Source organism: Schistocerca serialis, chromosome 10 (genome assembly GCF_023864345.2).
Source record: "Schistocerca serialis cubense isolate TAMUIC-IGC-003099 chromosome 10, iqSchSeri2.2, whole genome shotgun sequence".
Taxonomy (NCBI): domain Eukaryota; kingdom Metazoa; phylum Arthropoda; class Insecta; order Orthoptera; family Acrididae; genus Schistocerca; species Schistocerca serialis.
Genome location: NC_064647.1, coordinates 226,159,270 through 226,167,076, shown reverse-complemented (window position 1 = coordinate 226,167,076; position 7,807 = coordinate 226,159,270). Strand labels below are relative to the sequence as shown.

At 44.4% G+C, this 7,807-nt stretch overlaps 1 pseudogene; it reads right to left on the bottom strand.

Annotated features, from left to right (window-relative positions):
- Positions 1–7,246: 7,246 nt before the first annotated feature.
- On the bottom strand, positions 7,247–7,364 carry LOC126425575 (5S ribosomal RNA; annotated as a pseudogene).
- Between the last annotated feature and the right edge of the window lie 443 nt (positions 7,365–7,807).

Sequence of the window (7,807 nt, the reverse complement as noted above, 5' to 3'; positions counted from 1 at the left end):
AGTACTCTCCCCACAGGGCACTGTCGTCTGTCCCGTGACATAATGCAAGATGACTGTCTGGAGGGGGGAATAACAGCCTGCGCTGGGCTGCTGGAGATAGTAAGGAATGAGCGTACTTTATTTATTTTGGAACAATTTATTTAGGGATGGATTTTGAGAGATAGTATATTTATCACACTGATACAAAACGCACTCTCTGACATGCTTGAGGTCACGCCAAACATCCCACAGACCTGTAAACTACTCCTAAATAACGCTCTGCAGACAGCTCCTAAATTACCAAAATAATTTCAGTACACACATGCAAACTGCTTCTAAATAATGCAGTACACTGTTGTGCAGACATGAAATCAACTCGTAAACTGTCCAAATAATGCATAGCACAGTCTGCAGACCCACTCGCAAAATAATGCAACAGAAAAGCGCAGACACCGCCAGCTGCCCTCTGTCCATTGGACTGTACAGGAGGGTATCACACACACTCCCAGAAGTTGGGTACACCGGCATCCCCCGTGAATTGATGCACACGTGCCCATTCACATCCCGCAAGCATGAGGTGGTGACATCCCTTTCATACTTGGTACCTTAGTAATTCCTCTCAAAATACATGTTAAACTAGACACGACTGCTGACGTGAGTGGACGGGAGTGAAAACCCATTTGCAGAGCGCTTCGATGTCGCACGCAAGCCAGCATGACGCACCACTCTCAGTAGGCAGCCAATGGCATATGAAAGTTCTTCAATACTGACTTTATATGTCTATCTAAATGAGCGCCAAGTCATCCTCTGGACCATGCGAGCACGTGTTTACCATTGCTGATGCTATACCTATGGATACCGATGTCACAGACTGCACTATAGAAATGTGTTCCAGAATAGCACAGGCTGCTTTCTCCCTAGCGATCCTAATGAACATACGAGCTGCATCCTGCCGTGTGTACCAAACCCAGTGTGACTGACACCTCGCCATGAAACGTCAGTGTAGTGACTCACCATCTAAAAGGTTGTCAATGTTATTCTGACATCACATGGCTATGTAAAATAAGAGACAAGTCGACCACTCGGAAATTGTATAGTGTCCCAGAAATAGTTACACTCGCTTTCTTAACGTCTCAGCTTATGTGCATGGAAATTCTTGCCCTAAAAGAACCTGTTTACGAAAATAGCTCAGAATAACCTCGAATGCATTCCTCCTGATGGTCCTAACTTGGCACCCTGTCCATCATGTGTTACCACTCCTGCTTTCAACATATGCAAACGTTCTCACCGCTATGTAGAGACTCCTATATTCTAGTACAAAGGATGTCGTGAATGAATTGAGCATTGTAAATGGCTCTTATCGAATTTACCCTCCGAATTACTAATGCAGCAGGTGTGGAAGCACCCTCCGCCTTTTCTTTGTTTCTCCATACGAGACTTTCAGCTGCAAAAAAATCTATTTTACACATATCGCCATATTGCACCAACAATTAAACACTGCAAAGTGTCCCTACATTCTGTCAAATACGGAAAGACTCTTACCCAATCACACTGCTCTCCCACTGAGGACAGGATCTTGAATATTTGAGCGTGAAACCGATCTCCAACCGAGCAATATATCATTGTGTACCATGTCGATGTAGTAAACAGACATTTCCTATCCTGTGCCATACATAATCATCCCTTTTACATCATTCATACATATACTGCTAAGACAGACTGCAACATATATATACTCCTTGCAGCACTAGATATTTCCTTGCTGTGGTACCGATAGCTAAGATGCCACAACATAAGTGCACTCTCGTAGGTTGGCACTATGAGAGCGGACGAAAAACGCAGACCACAGCGCCCTCTAGCCGACACTGTGGATATCGACGAGCACCGCTCCACATTCAGCCAGGCCGACCGGAGTGGCCGTGCAGTTTTAGGCGCTACAGTCTGGAACCGAGCGACCGCTATGGTCGCAGGTTCGAATCTTGCCTCGGGCATGGATGTGTGTGATGTCCTTAGGTTAGTTAGGTTTAATTAGTTCTAAGTTCTAGGTGACTGATGACCTCAGAAGTTAAGTCGCATAGTGCTCAGAGCTATTTGAACCATTTGAACATTCAGCCATTTGATCAGGAGTAGACGACCAAGCAATATTGTTTCTATTTCATAGTGGGCGAGCCACTACAGATTTTGCCTTATAACTTCCAGTAGCTGTTAGCTTTGATAGCTGTACACTTCGCATCTATGTGTTCATCTCAGCCAAAGTTAAGTAACCATTTATGTACTCATATTGTTGCATATAGTAAACTTGTAAAATCTGCAGGCAGTACTGAAGTACTAAACCTTTTCCTGCTCCTACTCGCACCCTTCACTCTCAGCCTATTTTGCAGAAGTAGTTCACAGGAGCAGATCAACGCGCCACCTATCCAGGCAGGATACAAAAAAGTGACGACGAGGCACACTTCGCAGCACACAACATACCAGGTACAGAGCGGCTTGCCTTTTTCATTGCCAACGCTGGTGTTGTGTTATACCATGTGCTCGTGAAATTGTTTCCCACCACCTGCCATGAAACTAAAACTTACGACAAAGTGATTGATGCTTTGAACTCCTACCTCCGTGACAGTGTAAATGTGGTAGCTGCATGCTACAAATTCTTTTGCCTCCGGCATGGCCCTACTCAGTCCAATAAATCTTGGTTAGCGTACCTTCAGGGACTAACTTCTGATTGTGACTTTAATTGCTCATGTGGACACTCATATAATGATTAGAGGTGCTATTGCGCAGAATGTGGCAGATCACCGCATCCGCGAGCGATTCCTAAAATTTAAAAACTCATCTTTTCAGGAAGTGTGAACGTCTGGGTGCTATTCTGTCATTCTGCGCAACAGATTAATCTGAGATGTACCCTTTACCGTGTGGTTCCTGCAAGATGCAATTTCCACCCCCACAGTACTACAGAAGTCAGACAGATGCTCCTAATGATCTAAAGAGAAATGCCTCAAAAACTTTCAGCAATAAATATCTTCTGGAGTCGTCTGCTGTAAGGAAATGACACAAAAATTCACAAAATTTCTTACGTAACTAGTGGGATACTTGGGTACTGGAGTAGTGCTAGTTAGTGTAAGAAAAACATGAAACTAACGAAAATTATTATTTATTTCGCAAAAATTCTGAGAAATCACAATGGCACTTTTAGTTATGAATTGAACAAGTTATATCCTGGTTCTTTTCTGAATGTGAAGTTACCTCTCAAGGACAGGATTGGCTAATGAAATTTCTATACATTGTTTAAGATTGTTATTGACTTGACAAAATGGCTCAGAGCCGCACCTACTCAACTTGGATAATTATCCGTTAGAATGTCGTAAGATACGGTCGAGGCTGTCGCGTGCGAAATGCAGTGAAGGATAGTGTTGTGGAGGAAATATGGGGCTCGCAATAACTGTAGCGCACAATACCACAAGCTGTGATGACTGCTGTCTCCGCCGCTCGCTGCTGACAAATAAGATAACTCTCGTTGTATCTGGATTGACTTTCGCCAATCAAACTCTCCCTACGCCTTGATGAAGTCAAGGACTCCTATTCGCCCCTAGTCTAACTATTGGCATGGTACATTGGTCAGATAACCAGTCCACCATGATGCCACTCAAAAATTCGCTCGCAGGCGTTTAACTATAACTCTGTCCGTTCACACCGCACAATAAAGGTGGCGGCCAACACAGTGTACAACACTTAATCGCAAGGACTCAGTATAGAGTCGCACTTCGATTCGCTCTCAACAGAGGTGCTCTCCCAGTGAAGTACTGAGGAGAGACTTGTTCCTCATTCTTTGAGTACACGTACGAGCGCGCACACTCTCGTTACATGTTCTCGCTCCAAGAGCGACAACGGAACGGCCCCTCTGCATGGCAGACGTGAAGGGGTATATCTTTCGGTCTATTCCATTACTCCTTCAGCTCAAGGCGTCGGAAATATCGTCTGCCAATCAGCATTGCTCTTCTAAAATGGGAGGATGATGTTTCGTTTAAGGCGACCAATCCGGAAATCTGTAGCATCGGCGTTTGGCGTTTGCTGTCTCCCTGTGAAAATCTCTGAAACTGCATGCTATGTGTGAAGAATGCGTAGGTTGGCCACTCCCACACAATGTAGCGGAATTTGCTTTTAAGCCGAACACGGGATCGTTCCCCCTTTCACTCGGGCAAACGCTGTCTGCTCCACAGGCCCCTACCGGCCGACGTAGATAGCTCCCTGTGAAAACCTCTGAAGGGACCAGCGTCCTGGTGTGCGGTGTTTTCCTCTCCTGAACTAAAAGCTCCTGTGACCGTCGTATCTGGAATGTGTGTGTGTATGCCAGCCTTGAGTATTTCAACCATGGTGTGCTTACTTGTTATTTGCATATCGTTTACATGAATTCATACAACATTGACTTTATCTTATAGAGTTTGGGTTCGAATGAAGCGTCTTGATGTGTGGAATATGATTGTGAGGGCGGAATATGTAAGCAATGAAGGTCTGGAGACCACGACGTCTTACAGAAGAAGTGGACTTGCTAGACAGACAAGATACATTACATATAGATACATTAGATATAGCTACTTCCGCGTTCGACGTGACCCTGGGTGTGTGTACTGTTAGCGTGCCCTCCCACTCTGTCCCGGTACAGCGAGCCACACCGCGCCGCTCGCACGCAAGAAAACAAGTTTCCAACCAGGCACCCACTAAGAAACCGAAATCATGTCCGAACTGCTTTTGTGCCCACCCACGGGGAAAAAGAAACATAAACTTGTAAAATCTACAGGCAGTAACGAAGTACTTCACCTTTCCCCGCTCCTACTCGCACGCTTTGTAAGTAGGCTGTTTACGTTTTTTATGTTGGTAACGCCACGTAGCGCTCTCTATGAAAATCACTGGCTGTGCTGTGACTGTTTTTGATTTTGTTCCATTGCGTCTAACTTTTGAAGATTTTGTCCCATTTGTTTCTCATTTTGTTCAAGCGTTGTGTCTAACTTTTGTAGCCTTTGGCCCATTTGTTGCATTAACTGTAATAACAATGCACTGGTATCTGAAACGTGTTCCTCAGTACTAATCGGCGGTCCATTTGAACCGACAATATTCGCATTTTGACAAGCAGAAAATGTGTCTTGACTTATTTGAGAAAACGGTGAGGACGCAAAACCTGAATCTACAGTATTTGCAAGATTGTGTCCTGTTATTTCGGATTCCTGAGGCGAGCTGTTGCCGGCCGATCGATCGATAATGCTTCCCTGTTCACTAATTGTTTCACTGTCTACACCATTATTTGCAGCCCGCTCCATTTCCCTATGCACAATTACCAAATTACTACTTTGAACATTAGTTAATTCATTACTCGGTGGCGTTAACACACTACTCTCGTCTTCACTGTCATTTCTCAGTTTACTTTGGAGCCTAGTATTACGTTTTCCACACGCCATTATTGTCACAATATTTCACAAGATAACGCAGAAAAGCACAATTTGAAGAGCAAAATAAGAAAACACATTAACATAGCACTGAAAATAATATCTAGTTAATTGCAAGCGCAGCTGCGAAATACTTGGTGCAAATCTACATGCATGCCACAACTGTTTTGCTGTACAACAACGAAAAACTACAACTACAAAGGAAATTCTCTCTATAATTACGCGCTAGCAATAAACAATAGCTACACTCATTACACAAACTACAAGAAAAAATCAGAAGATTCCAGTGAGGTATCCTCGGCTAAGGGTCGACATATGAAACGTCCCCTTAGAAAAATTTATGAATTACTGTGCTGCTAAACCCCTTACGTTATTTGATTTTCAAACAGCTGAACAAAACTGAACGTACTCAGACATTTCTCTCTTTACTTATTCTGATCATCACTAAACTGACACAAAATATTTTTAGCGCAACGCAATCTGACTTTCAATAATCCCTACAAAAGAATGGCCCTGACTACCATTAACCAATACCTTTCACAAATCACTTACCTCACAAAAATCTTCATTACTCGAACTACTGCAATACAGCGAGCGCCAATACTGCCAGCTAAATAAAAGATTATAACTACTGAAGTCACTAACTACTGATAGGCATAGTTAGCAAATGAAAGATTTTGATAAAGAACAAACAATGTATTTACCTTAATAGTGTTCAAAAGTCATAATATATATATGACTGGATGTCATGAGCTGATATATATATCAGTTCATGACATCCAGTCATATATATATATATATATATATATATATATATATATATATATATATATATATATATATCAGTTCATGACATCCAGTCTTACAAATTTACTGTCTCTGATGGACACACGTCCAGATCATCCGCTCTCAAAACTCCGCCATCTCTCTCCCCACATCCACCACTGCTGGCGGCTCACTTCCAACTGCGCAACGCTACGCGCTGTTAACAGCCAACTGCCCAACACTACAATAGCAAACAACAATGCAAATCAGCCACAGACTGCACACAGCACAGCCAGTGATTTTCATACAGAGCGCTACGTGGCGTTACCAACATAAAAAACCTAAACAGCCTACTTACAGCTTCACTCTCAGCCTATTTTGGAGAAGCAGTTCACAGGAGCAGATCCACGCGCCGCCTATCCAGGCGGGATACAAAACGTGCGAGGTCGGCGGTCGTCCACCCCTGACGGGTGACCACACCACCCTCAGCGACCGAAGTCCCTCTCAGAACTGTTCTACAAATTTGGGCTCGTTTCCCCTCGGCACAAATGCGTAACTGTTTCTGGTCCGGACCTGCATGCTTGCTCGCTTTTCTGTACCCATCTCCAGACTCAGGGATTACAAGAACCCATGTATTCTCGCATGATTTGCCAAAGTATTATACCATTTTCGCGGCACATCTCGATATCGAGCACACTGCAGCATCTTACTGATAGCTCGCGCTACATGACTGTCAAGATTATAGACTGGAAATTATTTCTCTACAAACCCCAAATTTTAGCGAGGTGGATCGTGCTCTAGACCACTGAGCAATCGGAAACTTGTCCCGTTAGCAAAGGCCTTTACACGAGAACTCGAAACAAACAGCACTCCGTCTTCAGGCCACGAGTGGTCTACCGAGACCATCCGACCCCCGTGTCATCCTCAGTGGAGGATGCACATATTAGGGGCGTGGGGTGAACACAGCGCTCTCCCGGTCGTTATGATGGTATTCTTGACCGAAGCCGCTACTATTCGGTCGAGTAGCTCCTCAATTGGCATCACGAGGCTGAGTGCACCCCGAAAAATGGCAACAGCGCATGGCGGCCTGGATGGTCACCCATCCAAGTACCGACCACGCCCGACAGCGCTTAACTTCGGTGATCTCACGGGAACCGGTGTAGCCACTGTGGCAAGGCCGTCGAAACAAATAGAGGAAAAGCATATTTCCAGTCGCGAATATTGATGTCGGTGATGTAACAGATTCCAAATCATCACTATAATTTACAAAGACAGCTAAGGTGTATCTCATGTCTACAGAACCGGCAAACGTGTCTTTCACCTGATAGATCCACACACCACATTCGATGTTCCCTCAACTAAATGAAGGCGCGAACTTTTCAAAATGGCTCTGAGCACTATGGGACTCAACTGCTGAGGTCATTAGTCCCCTAGAACTTAGAACTAGTTAAACCTAACTAACCTAAGGACATCACAAACATCCATGCCCGAAGCAGGATTCGAACCTGCGACCGTAGCGGTCTTGCGGTTCCAGACTGCAACGCCTTTAACCGCACGGCCACTTCGGCCGGCACGCGAACTTTTCACCTGCTAGATGCACACACCACAATCCACGTTCCCTCAACTAA